This window comes from Aedes albopictus, chromosome 3 (genome assembly GCF_035046485.1).
Source record: "Aedes albopictus strain Foshan chromosome 3, AalbF5, whole genome shotgun sequence".
In the NCBI taxonomy this organism is placed as follows: Eukaryota; Metazoa; Arthropoda; class Insecta; order Diptera; family Culicidae; genus Aedes; species Aedes albopictus.
The window spans coordinates 93,120,518-93,138,413 of NC_085138.1; the positions used below are offsets into that span (position 1 = coordinate 93,120,518).

The 17,896-nt window shown below is 39.9% G+C and overlaps 1 long non-coding RNA gene across 2 annotated transcripts in view; it reads left to right on the plus strand.

The window, feature by feature from the left end:
* Window positions 1-17,896, plus strand: part of LOC134289778 (uncharacterized) — a 710,729-nt gene that overhangs the window by 476,088 nt on the left and 216,745 nt on the right. The window contains exon 6 of one of the 2 annotated variants that reach the window (XR_009998661.1): window positions 5,665-6,276. The exons of the other annotated variant lie outside the window; for it this stretch is intronic. This is a non-coding gene — a long non-coding RNA (uncharacterized LOC134289778). Of the gene's footprint in view, window positions 1-5,664; window positions 6,277-17,896 lie in introns of those variants that run through there. 2 annotated transcript variants of the gene reach the window in all.

Here is a 17,896-nt window from a genome sequence, read left to right on the forward strand (position 1 = left end):
CTCAGAATCCTGACAGGGATTCTCTCAGAATCCTGACAGGGATTCTCTCAGAATCCTGACAGGGATTCTCTCAGAATCCTGACAGGGATTCTCTCAGAATCCTGACAGGGATTCTCTCAGAATCCTGACAGGGATTCTCTCAGAATCCTGACAGGGATTCTCTCAGAATCCTGACAGGGATTCTCTCAGAATCCTGACAGGGATTCTCTCAGAATCCTGACAGGGATTCTCTCAGAATCCTGACAGGGATTCCCTCAGAATCCTGACAGGGATTCCCTCAGAATCCTGACAGGGATTCCCTCAGAATCCTGACAGGGATTCCCTCAGAATCCTGACAGGGATTCCCTCAGAATCCTGACAGGGATTCCCTCAGAATCCTGACAGGGATTCCCTCAGAATCCTGACAGGGATTCCCTCAGAATCCTGACAGGGATTCCCTCAGAATCCTGACAGGGATTCCCTCAGAATCCTGACAGGGATTCCCTCAGAATCCTGACAGGGATTCCCTCAGAATCCTGACAGGGATTCCCTCAGAATCCTGACAGGGATTCCCTCAGAATCCTGACAGGGATTCCCTCAGAATCCTGACAGCGATTCCCTCAGAATCCTGACAGGGATTCCCTCAGAATCCTGACAGGGATTCCCTCAGAATCCTGACAGGGATTCCCTCAGAATCCTGACAGGGATTCCCTCAGAATCCTGACAGGGATTCCCTCAGAATCCTGACAGGGATTCCCTCAGAATCCTGACAGGGATTCCCTCAGAATCCTGACAGGGATTCCCTCAGAATCCTGACAGGGATTCCCTCAGAATCCTGACAGGGATTCCCTCAGAATCCTGACAGGGATTCCCTCAGAATCCTGACAGGGATTCCCTCAGAATCCTGACAGGGATTCCCTCAGAATCCTGACAGGGATTCCCTCAGAATCCTGACAGGGATTCCCTCAGAATCCTGACAGGGATTCCCTCAGAATCCTGACAGGGATTCCCTCAGAATCCTGACAGGGATTCCCTCAGAATCCTGACAGGGATTCCCTCAGAATCCTGACAGGGATTCCCTCAGAATCCTGACAGGGATTCTCTCAGAATCCTGACAGGGATTCTCTCAGAATCCTGACAGGGATTCCCTCAGAATCCTGACAGGGATTCCCTCAGAATCCTGACAGGGATTCTCCCAGAATCCTGACAGGGATTCTCCCAGAATCCTGACAGGGATTCTCCCAGAATCCTGACAGGGATTCTCCCAGAATCCTGACAGGGATTCTCCCAGAATCCTGACAGGGATTCTCCCAGAATCCTGACAGGGATTCTCCCAGAATCCTGACAGGGATTCTCCCAGAATCCTGACAGGGATTCTCCCAGAATCCTGACAGGGATTCTCATAGAATCCTGACAGGGATTCTCGCAGAATCCTGACAGGGATTCTTTCAGAATCCTGACAGGGATTCTTTCAGAATCCTGACAGGGATTCTTTCAGAATCCTGACAGGGATTCTTTCAGAATCCTGACAGGGATTCTCTCAGAATCCTGACAGGGATTCTCTCAGAATCCTGACAGGGATTCTCTAAGAATCCTGACAGGGATTCTCTCAGAATCCTGTTAGGGATTCTCTCAGAATCCTGACAGGGATTCTCTCAGAATCCTGACAGGGATTCTCTCAGAATCCTGACAGGGATTCTCCCAGAATTTTGACAGGGATTCTCCCAGAATCCTGACAGGGATTCTCCCAGAATCCTGACAGGGATTCTCCCAGAATCCTGACAGGGATTCTCCCAGAATCCTGACAGGGATTCTCCCAGAATCCTGACAGGGATTCTCCCAGAATCCTGACAGGGGTTCTCTCAAAACCCTGACAGTGGTTCTCTCGAAATCCTGACAGGGATTCTCTCAGAATCTTTAGAGAGATTCTGTCAGAATCGTGACAAGAATTTTGTCAGAATTCTGAGCCAAAGCAGAAACAGAGCAGAAGCAGAACAGAAGCAGAGCAGAAATCTTCTAGTTTTCTAGTCTTCTAGTCTTCTAGTCTTCTAGTCTTCTAGTCTTCTAGTCTTCTAGTCTTCTAGTCTTCTAGTCTTCTAGTCTTCTAGTCTTCTAGTCTTCTAGTCTTCTAGTCTTCTAGTCTTCTAGTCTTCTAGTCTTCTAGTCTTCTAGTCTTCTAGTCTTCTAGTCTTCTAGTCTTCTAGTCTTCTAGTCTTCTAGTTTTTTTTTTTTTTTTTTATCTGTTTTAACGAGATTTTTTTAGTCTTCTAGTCTTCTAGTCTTCTAGTCTTCTAGTCTTCTAGTCTTCTAGTCTTCTAGTCTTCTAGTCTTCTAGTCTCCTAGTCTTCTAGTCTTCTAGTCTTCTAGTCTTCTAGTCTTCTAGTCTTCTAGTCTTCTAGTCTTCTAGTCTTCTAGTCTTCTAGTCTTCTAGTCTTCTAGTCTTCTAGTCTTCTAGTCTTCTAGTCTTCTAGTCTTCTAGTCTTCTAGTCTTCTAGTCTTCTAGCCTTCTGGTCTTCTAGTCTTCTAGTCTTCAAGTCTTCAAGTCTTCTAGTCTTCTAGTCTTCTAGTCTTCTAGTCTTCTAGTCTTCTAGTCTTCTAGTCTTCTAGTCTTCTAGTCTTCTAGTCTTCTAGTCTTCTAGTCTTCTAGTCTTCTAGTCTTCTAGTCTTCTAGTCTTCTAGTCTTCTAGTCTTCTAGTCTTCTAGTCTTGTAGTCTTGTAGTCTTCTAGTCTTCTAGTATTTTAGTCTTCTAGTCTTCTAGTCTTCCAGTCATCTAGTCTTCTAGTTTCTAGTCTCCTAGTCTTCTATCTTCTAGTCTTCCAGCTTCTAGTCTTCCAGTCTTCTAGTCTTTCAGACTTCTAGTCTTCTAGTCTTCTAATCCTTTAGTCTTCTAGTCTTCTAGTCTTCTAGTCTTCTAGTCTTCTAGTCTTCTAGTCTTCTAGTCTTCTAGTCTTCTAGTCTTCTAGTCTTCTAGTCTTCTAATCTTCTAGTCTTCTAGTCTTCTAGTCTTCTAGTCTTCTAGTCTTCTAGTCTTCTAGGCTTCTAGTCTTCTAGTCTTCTAGTCTTCTAGTCTTCTAGTCTTCTAGTCTTCTAGTCTTCTAGTCTTCTAGTCTTCTAGTCTTCTAGTCTTCTAGTCTTCTAGTCTTCTAGTCTTCTAGTCTTCTAGTCTTCTAGTAGTTTTTTTTTTTTTTTTTATCTGTTTTAACGAGATTTTTTTAGTCTTCTAGTCTTCTAGTCTTCTAGTCTTCTAGTCTTCTAGTCTTCTAGTCTTCTAGTCTTCTAGTCTTCTAGTCTCCTAGTCTTCTAGTCTTCTAGTCTTCTAGTCTTCTAGTCTTCTAGTCTTCTAGTCTTCTAGTCTTCTAGTCTTCTAGTCTTCTAGTCTTCTAGTCTTCTAGTCTTCTAGTCTTCTAGTCTTCTAGTCTTCTAGCCTTCTGGTCTTCTAGTCTTCTAGTCTTCAAGTCTTCAAGTCTTCTAGTCTTCTAGTCTTCTAGTCTTCTAGTCTTCTAGTCTTCTAGTCTTCTAGTCTTCTAGTCTTCTAGTCTTCTAGTCTTCTAGTCTTCTAGTCTTCTAGTCTTCTAGTCTTCTAGTCTTCTAGTCTTCTAGTCTTCTAGTCTTCTAGTCTTCTAGTCTTGTAGTCTTGTAGTCTTCTAGTCTTCTAGTATTTTAGTCTTCTAGTCTTCTAGTCTTCCAGTCATCTAGTCTTCTAGTTTCTAGTCTCCTAGTCTTCTATCTTCTAGTCTTCCAGCTTCTAGTCTTCCAGTCTTCTAGTCTTTCAGACTTCTAGTCTTCTAGTCTTCTAATCCTTTAGTCTTCTAGTCTTCTAGTCTTCTAGTCTTCTAGTCTTCTAGTCTTCTAGTCTTCTAGTCTTCTAGTCTTCTAGTCTTCTAATCTTCTAGTCTTCTAGTCTTCTAGTCTTCTAGTCTTCTAGTCTTCTAGTCTTCTAGTCTTCTAGTCTTCTAGTCTTCTAGTCTTCTAGTCTTCTAGTCTTCTAGTCTTCTAGTCTTCTAGTCTTCTAGTCTTCTAGTCTTCTAGTCTTCTAGTCTTCTAGTCTTCTAGTCTTCTAGTCTTCTAGTCTTCTAGTCTTCTAGTCTTCTAGTCTTCTAGTCTTCTAGTCTTCTAGTCTTCTAGTCTTCTAGTCTTCTAGTCTTCTAGTTTACCAGTCTTCTAGTCTTCTAGTCTGTTCTTCCATTTTTTCTAGTAGTTTCTGTTGCATCTGTATTTTTCTTGTTGCCTTATTTTTGGTTTTTTTTTTCGTGTAGTTTGTAACTTCATTATTCTTGTTATCTGTTTTTCTGGGTTTCGTGTTTTCTGATCTTAAAGTCCTCTGTTCTTAAAGTGCTTCTGTTCTACAATAGTGGACGATACATTGAACAACAGAATAGCCTCTCCACAATCGATATCGGTTTAAACCTCCAGAGAAATTCGATCCATTTTCCACTTTGTTTGCACCAATTCCTCTTCCCCGGACACTCACAAACCAGCCGACGCGGACGCAAACGTGGGCGTTGTTTACAGTAGTTCTTTGCACGGACCCCGGACTGCATTCTACGCGCGAGAACTAGAATGCTGCACTCAGTTCGTAGGTACGTATGTGCCTAGCAGATAAACAATCACACCGTGTAGTAGGTAGTAGCATTGGGTTGAACCAAAGGCGGACGGTCGTTTATTGTGCCACCATCGTCGCAACATGTCGTCTGTGAGGATTGTGTACACTTGAAAGGCCAACCCCAGTGCAAGCAGTATCGATTTGATAAATCCGGGGTGTTTGAACCCCTTTTATAGCTGGCTGGCGGCAGTAGCGTTAATTGAAGTCAAGTGGGGCTGAATATTGGGGTGAAGTTGCGCGCAAACGGTATATCGAAGGGAAATGGCAAAGCTGTGGATAAGAAATAATCCTAATTAATCCCACTGGGATTGAAATAAGGTGTTTGGTGCTGCCTAACAGTTTGAAAATAGCTAAACAAAGGCTTCGAGGTGAATGGGGTTCAAAACTAGAGTGAAAATTGTTTATTTGTCACTGTCAATCGATAAAACATTATGAGAGATATAGGTTAAGATAAAAGAAAATTAAGTCCATTTGGCTTTGAGGAGATTTTGAAAACCGTCTACTTATTGTTTCTGAAGTTACTTCTAAACAGAGCATGCTTTTCAGCGTTGTGTTTTATGAGCTCTTTTGCAAGCTGAGAACATTCTCAACCATTTTGCAATAAAAACTTTATTAAAAAGTAATGATTTTATTTTGGTTTTATGATGGTTCTAATTATATTCTAGATTTGGTGACACTTTATCTTTAAGAAAATAAGAATATGTGTGACATAATTGAGAAGATGATGATTTAAAAAAAAACCACTCAAGTAACATTTTGATGGCCAATTAGCCTTGTAGAGATATTTAGAACCGTCGTAAAATCTAATACCTTTTTTTTGGTTTTATGATGATTCTAAGAACCTTTTTAAGTCTGTTTGACTATTAAAATGTTACTCGGGCATTCATTTGGTCACTAATGAACTGGAATGTATTCAATTCCAATGCAAAATTGTTTTTTGCCCAACCGAATACACTTTCAGTTGACGTCAATCACCGAATATCAAATGACGTCCATCAATGTTACCACAAATGCCAACATTCCGAAACAAAACCATTCTAATCATCACATTTTCTTTTCAAATTCTCTGTCTCAATTCCAGGTGAGTAACTAGCTCCATTCGTGACAACAAACAGTGCCCATTTATTCCCATCGTGGGAGATCGTCCGGACAGGACGAAACAAAACCTCCATTCATCTGCAACTAACAGGCATCAAATTAGAATCACGAAGCCCGGAACCGCGTCCGTCCAGGGCAAAACAACCTGACCTCATCAGGCTTACCGAGGGACCCTCGCTAGTCCACTGCCCTGCCCAGCCCATCAAGACAAAGCAAGAGAAATGAAGCAATAAGGCCAAACCACCCTTGTTGGCAGCATTCATCAAAGTTATGGTTTGTGATGTTCGTACCTACTCTCTTGTTTTACCGACCAGGCGAGTGGGACCAGTTCCGGTGGTGGTGTAGTTACCAACCACACATAAGGTAGTCTATGTGTTGTTCTTGTTACGCTTTCAAACTGGTGACGACGACGACGGTGATGATGACGGTCACAATGACGGTGACATCCTCTTCAACCGGAAGAAACCGTCGGGTCCAGGCTTTTTTTTACCGGAATCTAGCGCCAACCCAAAGCCAACCGACCGGCTCATTATTCAAAGGGAAATAGGGACGGAGTAATTCAGCTAGTGGTGGCTGAGGCTTTCTTGTGCAGTCAAATTTTTGATTCAATTACACAGCGTAACAAAAATTAACTTTTGGTCTGTCCCAAGAACAAATTATGTGTCTCTGACAGATTTTGGGCCACTGAATCTGAATCCGGGCTCAGATTTGCTCCAACACGTCACAATTTTGCGCTATGCCTCAATTAATAGGGCAAAATATGCGATATTGGGCTTTTTTAACTGCAAGTAATTAAGCATGGAAATATTTTTTTAACCAATAGACCATTCCCGTCTGACCTAACCCCCCTTTTTTATATTTTTCTTTGAAAGACAATGGGTTTTAATGATCATTGCCGTTTTTAATTTTTTTTATATGTATTCCTGATTTTCATACAAATTTTTGAAATTTCGAAAAATCTCTCCAATTTGAAATTAAAACCACCGTGCGAAGTAGTGTGTACACCCCTGGGATGTGGAGAAGGTTTTCAGTGTGGAGAATATGCTCTCAACCCTGCCGTCATTTTGGCATGTTTACATTTTGAAGTGTCAAACTCCCATCACACCTGCCGGAGGATAAGCCACCGTTTGAATAATATCCGTGGCCAGCGAAAAATAGATCTTTGGAATGCCTGAAGGTACCCGGGCACCCACAAAAACGGAATGATCGCATCTCCGCCAGCCCTCCACCGATCCCAGGTCCACTCAATTCCCGGTGCAAACGAGCTGAATCAGTTTAAAACCGATAGAAAACCGTCGGAAGCACAATCATCTCAGCCTCGCGGGCACCCTGACGGCATTCTACGTAATTACGGAGGTCCTACCCCTGCTCCTCACTTCAAAATTCGATCAACCTCGTCATCGCCGGTGGAAATTCCTGAAGAAATCCCCGGTTGGAATTTTTGGAGGACTAGAGGGAAGTCTTGTAGCAATCTTATAAAAATAATTCCTGGAAGAATAGCCAACGAGTGGAGGAATCTCCAGCAAGAACTCTGACGGCAAATCCTTCTGGGATTTTTTTGTGAAATTTTAAGTGGGTTTATCCCAGAATTTCTTCTTAAAATTTATTTTGAAATCCTCTGCGGAATTTCTGGAGAATTAACAAATGGGATTCCTGGAGGAATCTTTGAAGTAATTTCGGAAGGTTTCGCTGAAACATTCATGAATGAGCCCCTGCAAGAATAACAGAAATAAAATTAGAAAATCGATCTCCTGGAAAAATCTAGGAATTCCTAATAGATTTCTAGATGGATCCTACGAAGTTTAAAGGGAAAGCGTCAGAAGGGAATCCGAAAGGAGCTCTATAAAGAATCTCGGAAGGAACTTGTGGAGGATTCCCTAAAGGAACTCCTGGATGAATCTTCTGGAAGAATCCCGAAAAGAATTCCTTAAGGAATTACATAATTCCTGGAGGAACTCCGGAAAGAATTTTTGGAGGGTCCATGGAAGAAATCCCTATATGCATTTCGGAAGGAACTCCTGAAGAAACTTCTAAACCAAGTCCCTGAAGCGACTTTTCGAGGAACTCCAGTAGAATTTCCTATAGAAATCCCAGAAGAAACTAATAGAGGGTATCCAGAAAAGACTCCTGGAAAAATCCGGAACAGATTCCTGGATGTATCCCAGATGGACCTCCTGAATGAATCACAGAAGGAGGAATTTCTTCTGAAGGTATTCCAGGTTGCGTCTTTAGAGGACTCCAGATGGAGGTCCAGCAGGAATCCCGGAAGAATTCATGAAAGTATCACGGATAGCATTCCTGGCGGATGACATATTTTTTGGAGGAATATCGAAAGAAATTCGTAAGGGAATCCCGAATATAATTACTAAAACAATTTCGATTCTCAAATATTTCTTCAAGAATCCTGAAAGAACACATAGAAAAATTCAGAAAAGAATCCCAGAAATATCTTCAAGAGGGAATGCTGGTTCCTATAGAAATTCCTGGAGGGATTCCGGATAAAATTCCTGACGGCATCTCCAATGAGATTTCCGGAGGAAGCCCGGATGAAGGAATACCGACAGGAATTTTATACGGAGTTTTGAAAAGAACTCTGAGAGGAATTTTGATTGAAATGCCATAAGGGACTCCTTGACCGATTCCTGAAGAAACTCCTGAAATAATTACAGAAGAGACTTCAGGAGGCATCCCGGATAAGATTCCAGGAGGAATTCCAGGAAATTTTTGTAAGAGTGTTGAAAGGAATACCGGAATACTGTATGGAATTCCTATTAGTAAAATCTCGAAACGAACACCTGAAGTAGTTTTGAAAATAATATGAGAAAGTCCGCCCGGAGGAAAACCTGAAGGAATCACAGAATGGACTCCAGTAGAAATTTCTGGAGGGACCTATGGAGGAAATTCAGGGAGATTTCGGAATTACCCCAACATCCTCAGTAACTAAATGTTTGTACCCGTTCTGAGTAGCTCTCTCCGTGATATTAATAGATTTATTCAGGAATTATCATCTTCTTATGGTCTTTCTTCACCTCGGCTTAACCAGTAAGCCAGGCTTACCCATATAGTTAAATCAAGGTGAAGAAATCGACCCTAAAGCATTCTTCTTCAGCACTTTGCTGCGGACAAAATCGTCTTAGCTTTGAATTTGGCATTATGTACGAATTAGCATATAATGTATCCAATCACATAAATTAGTTCCGTTTAGGGAGATGGCAATCATAACTAGCAGCATCCATGATCAACTTGAACCCAGTGTCATCACGAAAAACAGTCTTCGCATAACGGGACACACTAACGGTGCAGTCCAGAAGATCCGTGCCAAGTATGGAATGGGCTACGATTCATACACGGCTTCGCTGTTCTACGATTCGAGCACGTAATGCACCTGGCCATCGTTGTCCACATAGTTGTCGTCCGCTCAGATTTTGCATGAGGTAGAAGTCGACCTGTAGGAAAACACTTGATGAACGGTTTCAAAAACAAACCTGCCCAGGGCGGCTCCGCGGAATATCACTTACGGGTGGCTTAGTTCCAGTGTTCCATTGGGGGGATGTATTCCTGCTATCAAAAACCATTAAAATCGAGAACTGAAATCGAAAAAGTATGCTGGCTACATCTTCGGAACCGATTTTTTGTTTTTGTTGTCGTTTTGAGGGCGGACGGCAGCAGGGCAAAACAAATAATATCAAACGTCAATTTTGACAGCCAGCTGATTGAAAATTCTCCGCATCTCTCCAAGCAAGCCATAGGAGAGAAAGGGGTTCAACGGGTTTTGTGGAAAAATATTTTAGAGGAGAGTATAGGGCTAAAGTGCTACTTCGCAGGTTTTTCTTTGTTTTTCAATAGTTAGAGGCTTCAAAACATATGGGTTCTTTGGGAAAGTTTACTCAATAAATTGTCGGAAAGCCGTAGAGCACATAAAATTTTTTGACGGGAATGGTCTATTAAAGGATAAATTGGTCACCCAGTAAAACCACAGATCGTAATGGAAAGTGCATTCAAAATCGTATATCTCGCTGTCAGAAATCAAAATCGTAAAAACCGTTGAATCTTGTGATAAAAAATGTCAAGTCCAATTGTATATAAATCGTTGCTGCGATTGGTTTCTGAGTAAGTTTGTTGTGTATTGAGCAAGTCATAAATGGCGCTAACTGAAGTCGTCGCTGTTTGCATAGGCATACAAGTCATACATGATGTTAGTAAAATTTGGTTGGAAATCGTAACGACTTAATAAAAAATATTACAAAGCTTCGTTGGATTTGGATATAAAACACTGTTGCGATTTGTTTGCCAACATATGTTTTAATGTAGATAGGTGGTTGTTAGGATAAAATTCACTGCAAATTTACTGTCTCATTTTTCCATGTCCCATTCCGTTTCAATTTATCACATGCTTCCTGGTAAAAAATCATTAGGTACACTACACTATAGTCATAATCTTTCTGAAACTGTGGTGTGCTTAAATCCCATATTCTTGCTCCCTAGCTAAATCTGTTCACTATACTCAATTCAGAGAAAGTGGCCCTGTTCGAATTTCGGCACCGAGACGAGGTGTTTGCTCATTACCGCCTGGCCGCTGATTATGTTTTGGAACTGGAATCATTCTGTCTACAAATAATGATATTCGGGCAATCTTTGGGAGCGTTCATAGTTACCGAAGAAAGACATTTGTATCACAATTATTCCTACATGAGCAGTAAACTAATCCGGCGACGACGACGGCGTCGAAATGTACACTCGATGCGGGACTAATGTTGTAAACAAAACACGTCGTAATTAGCGCAAATCCAGCTCGCTACGAGTTGTGTATAAATTGACAGCTCATCAGTAGGTATACTATATATCTGTACAGTATTGTGATAAATGGAATCGCAATGAGTTAGAAAAAATTGCAGCCCATTCCTCATATCAGCATCCATGTAGGAAGGCAAATGCAAGTTTCGTGGATGGTTGAGAAAGTTTAAGTTGATATTGGCCAAAATTTGTGCCCTGCTCAAGGCAGGTCAGTTAGTTCATTGGTATGGGCTTAGACTCACAATCTCGAGGTGCCGTGTTGTAGGCTAGGTGTCAACTTTTTTTTATAGCTTATTTTGGGCATCGTATTACATATCACACGAAGTCGTATTTTATTCTTTCGAACGATTATTTGGGACATCGTAATGGTGATCATATGAAATCGCGAAATGTCGTCAGAAGTATGTATATGGCCTCCACTTTGGTAGGTATATAGCAGTTTTGTGCAGTTTATACGATTGAATAGGTTCTTATATAATAGTGTATAACACAAATTATACAGACCAAAATGTTTACTGGGCAATTGTCATCTAAATTAACGACTCATGCAAAATATTTCGTTTTACCAAATCGAATTTGATAGTTTTAAGCGATTTATGTTAGGTACGATATTTCCCATACAAGTCATGCTCCAAAAGTTGCATGCAAGTTTATATACTGACAAAAAATGCTTAAATCTATCAAATTTGATTTGGTAAAACGAAATATTTTGCATAAGTCGTTAATTTAGATGTTACTTGACCAATTTATCCTTTGATTGCTTAAAAAAAATATTTCCATGCTTAATGACTTGCAGTCAAAAAAGCCCAAAATCGCATATTTTGCCCTATAAATTGAGGTACAGCTCAAAATTGTGACGTACTGGAGCAAATCTGAGCCCAGATTCGGATTCAGCGGCCCAAAATCTGTCAGAGACTCATAAGTTTGCTCTTGAGACAAAAAAAATGTTGCGCTGTGTTATAGGCAAGCGATTTACTAAAATTGATTCTTACGATTACTAGAATTGGTGTTACGAGAGTAGACCTGAAGTGTTGAACTCAAAGATAGTTTGGCTGACCTGCAACATTACACTATGGGAATGTGTAAACGACATTTGAGATTTCAAGAGCTTCCTGGATCTCGGCAGATTATGCCATGCTATTATTTATGGCGAAAACACATTAAGTTTTTCTTGTAGATTTGAAGGACTTTAGTATTTAACAGCTTGGACGTTCCTAGACGTTCCAACGTTACACAGTATAACAGATATGGCTGCTGCCACGAGTGTAGATCTGGAATTCTGAACTCCAAGATAGTTATGCAAAACTATTATTTGTGGCGAAAATGCATAAAATTATTCTTGTAGATTTGAAGGACTTCGCTATAGGACAGTTTTAACACCTAGAATATAAAACACCTTTTGATATTCTTGATGAAGGCTAAATGAATACATATAAACGTAACCCACATCAAAGTTCAGCTTTTAGAAGAACTGATATGTCAATTATTTCGTTTTCCCAAATGTCATGGTGTTCAGGAACTTTGCCGCAGACAGTGTTCAGTTTAATCGAATGGGTGGATTTGTACAGCCGTTTCTATGTTGGAGTCATATATGACTCCTCCGGCTCCAAAGGTTGTTAAAAAAATATTCAAGGGGATTGGGAAGAGGAATTTAAGGATATCAAGGGGGCCCCTATAGCAAAAGCTGCATAGGCGTGTGGATTTTAAACATGACCATGCTTAGGGTGATGGGTTCAATCCCCATGCGGTGTAAGAACTCTTCGTAAACGAAGGCAAAAAGGAAGTTGATTTGGAAATTTAAACCTAGGGTAACCCTAGGGTACCCTGGCAAAGGTCTCGAATACTTTTTTGAGATTTCAGGAATATCATGGACGTCATGGACCATTAAATTCTCAAGCACATTGCCGTCCATGGGCATCAGCAATCAATAATACTGGTTTGTTATGAAAAACTGAAGTTGTCGTTGATAAACTTTCCTTATTAGGGTCAACGAAACTGGTAATAAACAAAATGATGGAACACAACTTCTAAAAGAATTCATGGATTAACTTTTGAATATATACGTGCTGAAATTTCTGAAGTTATTCTGAAAATATCGAAGTAGTTTCGAAATATATTTCCGAAGGTATCATTGAAGAAATTATAGAGAAATTTTTTAAAATCTGAAGAAATGTTGAATTTCAAATTCCTGAAAGAATGTTTGAAAAAACAGGAATATTTTAAGAATCAATAGATGAACTTTCTGAACAAATTCCTGAAGGAATACCTGAAGAAACACCAAGAAAGCCCTGGTGAAATATCCAACAAAACCTCCTGAGATATTTTTGGAAAAATTCCTGAAGAAATTCTATAATAAAAATCCTAAGCATTTATTTTAATGAATTCCTGGAGGAATCCATAGAGAAATTCCTAGAGGTACTCTTGGATGAAATCCTGGAGGAGTTTATGAGAAAATGCATGGAAGAATACTCGGTGGAATTTCGGATTATATCTCTATGTATGTTTCTGCAAGAATGTCTTCCAGCCTATCGGTAAGAATTCTCATAAGCATCTCTAAAATCATATGTAGAAAAAAAAATCTGAAGGAATCCTGGAAGAATTTTCCAAGACTTTCTTACGAAAACCTTGGAACAATTTCTGGAAGAAAAAAGTCTTGAAGAATGTGAAGAAAGCTTGGGATTTTCCTTAATCCTTGTGGAATTCCTAAAGCAATCCTGAGCGAAAACTGTTTAAAAATTTCCAAGAAATTTTTGAGTTCTGAGTTTCTGATTCTTAATCTTAATGTATTCGTGAATCATTTTCTAAGAAATAAATCCATGGTTTTTTGGGAAAGTGCATGGAAGGTTTTCTAGATGAATGCTTCGAAAAATTTCTGGAGGAATCTGTATGAAAAAATAAATCTGAAGAGATTTTTTATTCTAAAGTAGTCATGCTACGTTTTTCCTGAAGAAATCTCTGGAGGACATTCTTAAGTCTAAGGAAATCCCTAGAAGATTTTATGAAATAATTTCTGACTGAATTTCTACAGGATTTCCTGCATGATTTTTTGAAGTAAATCTACGAGGAGTTTCCAAAGGAGTCCCTGAATTTTTTTCGCTTTGAATCCCTGGGAGATTTTTTCAGGAACTCGTGAAAGGTCTTTTTTATGTATTCTAGGATGGATTTTATCCATCATTTGGAAGCTTTTTAAAAGTAATTCTAGGAAGAAAATCTGGAAATTCTACTGAAGAAATTATAATTTATTTTTATAACGACTGTATCGGAAATTAACTATAAACGTTCAAAATGCTCTATCTCGAAGCACAGTTGGTCGTTTTATTCTGGTTCTTCTATGAAATCTTCTCAATATGGTTAAGTTTAGAACAGCTTGAAGAAATTTGGAAAATTTTAAGTATTATTGAAAATATGGTCCTATGAGTACACCATACAAAATAACAATCTGTACAAAATACATTTTTTTTTTTAATTTTTTTAACGTTTCCATAACTTGTATTAAAAACAATATTACCAGGAAAAATCTGGAAAATAATGGTAAGTACTAGCAGTTATGCACAAATAACATATCACTCAATGCCGACTTTAAAAACTCTAATTTTGGATGGAAAACCCTACAACATGTAGAATATGGTCAATCCCAAAATACACCAACTTTTTGGTCGAACTTTGACGCTCTGTTTTAAATATCTTCAGAGGTTATAAAATTCCGTTCTCTGGTAAAACTACTTCTTCAATTTTAAATACATGCCCAATTGAAAAAAAAGCGAATTTTCAACTCTATCTGTTTTTTATTTGCCTAATCGTTCTTTGTGGATGCATAAAAAAAGAGTTCCTCAAAAAATGGCCTTTTTTCATTCTTAAGAATTGCGCTAAACAGCGGAGGAAATTTGTTTTTTGGTTAAAAACAATTTTCATATACCATGACAATTCTGGAAAATAATATATTTGCGTAAAAATAAAAGAAAAAATGAAATATTTTTCCACAATTTCAAATTTTCAAAAAAAAATCCCTGGAGCAATTTCTTTAGCAAACCTAGGAGATAGTTTTGGAAAAAAATCTTTGGGAGATCGTTTAGGAGAATGCTTGTAGAAATTTCTGAAGGATGTTTCGGAAAAAAACTGTAAAAGTCTTGAAAAAAAGGGGAAATCTTTGTAAGTGTAGAATTAGCTCTAAGTTAAAATACACGTAAATAAAAACAAAAAAAAGGGGAAATCTTTGAAGGATTTTCTAAAGAAAACCCTGGAGGAATTTCTGCAGAAACACTTACACTACTTTCTAACACAACTCTATGGGCAACTAAATCTCATAAAAACTTTACCCAGTAGTTTTAGACGCAAAAGGAGATTGAAAAACAAATTGTCGGGGGTTGATTTGATTCCGTATGTCGTTGACCCATCCTACTCTTTATTTTTACATCTCAGGAATCTGAAATAGTGTGATTTGATGAGATTGCTTTGGTACAGACAAACAGACATATCATTTGGAACATAGGACTATTATATTTATCGTCACGAAGAATTAACCGCCAAATGCTAATCAGGCTGCGTTTCACAAACCGGTGATGGCGGTAGTGAGTAAACGTCAAACGGGAGCAAAACGAATAATATTTGAATCAACCGTTGAAAATTAACACGATGGGTAGTGAGTAGAGAGAGACGTCTGTATGTACATATTTGGCTCTAGTTTATTTAAGATTTTGTTCACTTACACACATTTATCGCTTTCATTGACTTTGGTCTGTTTTGTAGTTCCTGCGAAGCACCCAATGCTGGTTCTGCATCACTAACGGTAGTCTCTAATTTGGTCAGAGTCAATTTTCTTATTAATCGTTCCACAGGTTATTAAAAAAGCCGCGGTTTAATATGTCGTATGCATGGGTTTGGTTCACTTTTGTATTCGGCCACTTTCGATGGGATACCCGAGAAACCGAATCCGGAACACTATCGGTAGTTTTAAATGCGGTCTGAGCAAATTTTCTTGTTAACCGTTTTTCGGGTTATCGAAAAAGTCATGATTTGATGTATAGCATGCATGGCTTAGGATCGCCTTTACATTTGGGCACTTCCGGTGTGACACCCGGAAATGATTCCGGGACAGTACCGATTATCCCTAATATGGGTTGAGACTAGTATCTTGCTAATTGTTCATCAGGTATCCTAAAAAGCCACGAATTGATGCGTCTTATGGATGGGTTTGGTTCGTTTTTGCATTTGACCACTTCCGGTGGAACAACCGGAAACGGTTCTGGAACACTACCGATATCGTTTAGACTTGGCCTATTTTCTTGCTTACCGTTCATCAAGTTTTCGGAAAAGCCGCTATCTGATGTGTCTCATGCATAGCTTTGGTTTCTTTTGGCATTTGGCAACTTCCAGCGGGACACCCTAGATCGGTTCCGAAACACTATCGATAGCCTTAAAAAAGATCTTATATGTGGTCTGAGCCTATTTCCTTGCTAATCGTTCATCGCGTTATCGAAAAAGCCGCTGTTTAATGTGCCGCAGCCATGGCTTTGGTTCTGTTATACATTTGGCCATTTCCGACGGGACACCCGGAACCGGTACCGTAACACTATCGGTTGTTTAAAATTGAGTCTGAAACTATTTTCTTGTTAACCGTTTATCAGGTTGCCTAAAGAGCCGCGATTTGATGCGTAGCATATATGGTTTTGGTTAACACAGGCGAGACATCTGGAACCGGTTCTGGAACACTACCGGTTCCGATATGGTCTGAGAATGTTTTCCTGCCTACCATTTATCATGTTATCGAAAATGCCGCTGTTTGATATGTCGCATGCATGTGTTTGGTTCACTTTCACATTTGGCCACTTCCGGCGAGACACCCGGAACACTGTCGGTTCAGATATCGTCTGACACTATTTTCTTGCCTACAGTTCATCAGGATATCGAAAATGCTGCGGTTTGATGTGTCGCATGAGTGTTTTCATATCTGCATCCTTACTGGAACCTTTCCCGGAACACCTAAATGGCCATAACTCCGGAATGGCTGGACCGATTCGAATCGTTTTCAATAGCAAAACAATGGGAAAAAATGCCCCGTTGAAGGAACCATCGGTCGGTGAAATCGGTTGATATTTACTATCTAAAAATGAGATGACACGCACATACACACACTCATACACACACAGACATCATCTCAACTCGTCGAACTGCTTCGATTAGTACGTAAGACTTGACCCCTCCGAGGGTTCTATCAAAGTTTCTTTTTTGGAGTAAACATATAGCCTTTCGGTACACCTTGGTGTACGAGAAAGGCAATTATTGTGAAACCATTATTTGTGGAACCGCGTTAGATATGATCATTTGTATATTTGATGATCGTTTTCTATTTTCTTCGATTCTATAGCAAGTAAAATGGAGAATCCAATTTCCACCTTCAGTTTTTTATAATAAAAATTAAACCCTTTCGGGATGTACATGTTTACCTTATACTGAATGCAAGAAAAAGTCGTCACCGAAGCAACAAAATAGAGCAAAACTGTCGCCACCGATGTTGTTGTTGTTGTCGGTGAGTTCCACCAGCAACCATCTATGAGAGAAAAAAAAACTCTACACTCTATTAAATAACGAGCGACCAACTCGGAACAGGAGTATCCGAGCCGCCTTTGATGGGATGAGAGAAGTCAAACTCATCAAAGGGACCGGGGTCTCTGCGGTGGGCGACCCTCTTTCACGGTTTTTATGGGCTTCAGCAACAGTCACCTGTAGGCAGACGGGGGGTCGAAAAGCACAGCAAAAGAGCGAGAGTCGATGTTGGATTAAAAATGGTAAAAAAAGTGGATGGAATCAGCCGGGAAGTTCAGGAAGCATGTTACAAGTACAGGTGGGTGCCTTTGATGCAGTGAGAAAAGCATGAGAGATTTGCAGATGAAGATGCTTGGATTTGCCTCCCGGACTGAAGAGAGATATCTGTGCTGCATGAATAGAAAAGTTTGCTTAAAAAATCAGCACTCTGAGGGACTAAGCGATATCAAAGTAAGGTGAAGAAAATATGCTAATTGAAGCTGCGCTGCATAAAATTTCCAGATATTTTTAATATATCTGATGTCTGGGGTCTGATGTGAACAAAAATTAGTCTACGTAGTTTGAGGACAGCACCCTAGTATTCGCATATCTTGTGCCAGACACCAGGATACTCTGCATCATCCTGGTCTAGACACAAAGCTCCTTACGTGCAATCTAAACTAGGCCAATCAGACACCCAACGTTCAGCACAGATGAGCAGCGTCATTAGATTTACTGCCGTTCAACCGAATGGAAATCTTCGGAATTCCCCCAAGCTAACCATCATCGCCGTCCGATCATCATCAATGTTCGCTTCTGCCTGCCGCCAGGATTAGTCTGCCAAACCAAAGCACTTATCCATCATTACTCAAGCTTTACGTCACAAAGCCGACGCGACG